The sequence below is a fragment of the Odontomachus brunneus genome, unplaced genomic scaffold (genome assembly GCF_010583005.1).
Source record: "Odontomachus brunneus isolate Ranch 3 - 2012 unplaced genomic scaffold, Obru_v1 Obru_scaffold_087, whole genome shotgun sequence".
Taxonomy (NCBI): Eukaryota; Metazoa; Arthropoda; class Insecta; order Hymenoptera; family Formicidae; genus Odontomachus; species Odontomachus brunneus.
The window spans coordinates 709221-709688 of record NW_022639537.1 but is presented as its reverse complement, the minus strand read 5'-3'; the positions used below and the strand labels follow the sequence as shown (position 1 = coordinate 709688).

The following is a 468-nucleotide window of genomic DNA, read 5'->3' as shown; positions in this document are numbered from 1 at the left end:
CTTTTACAATTCATTGACTTTGTTTAAGCATTATGCACATTTGTGTTACCCAGAAAACCACGTCATTTCAGAAAAAGTACACCAGATCGTTTTTCAGACATTTCACCTTCATTTTTGACCTTTCCAAGGTCGCAAAAACAATTTTTTCATAAGACAAGTTTGATGTAAAATTTTCCGCTCTTTCGAAATCCGCAGTCAAAAATAGGGTGTCCCATTAGAAAAAACCATCGTGACCTTGAAATAACCTTCAAAATTGACCTCAAGGTCAAAACCAATGGTACAATTGAATGACCCCCTCTGTCCTGGTCAACTTTTATCTAAACCATTTTTTTGTAGATACCGTAATTTGGAAGATATTCGGATCCATAGACTAAAATGACTCACCCTGTATATGTGAATATATTAAAAATAAAATCATAATTTTATTTATTATTTTAATGCATATTTTTATTTTAACTACATTAGTAG

The 468-nt window shown here is 31.6% G+C and overlaps 1 protein-coding gene across 3 annotated transcripts in view; it reads right to left on the bottom strand.

Annotated features, from left to right (window-relative positions):
* Window positions 1-468, bottom strand: part of LOC116848033 (CCR4-NOT transcription complex subunit 6-like) — a 688139-nt gene that overhangs the window by 11646 nt on the left and 676025 nt on the right. The window lies entirely within an intron of this gene.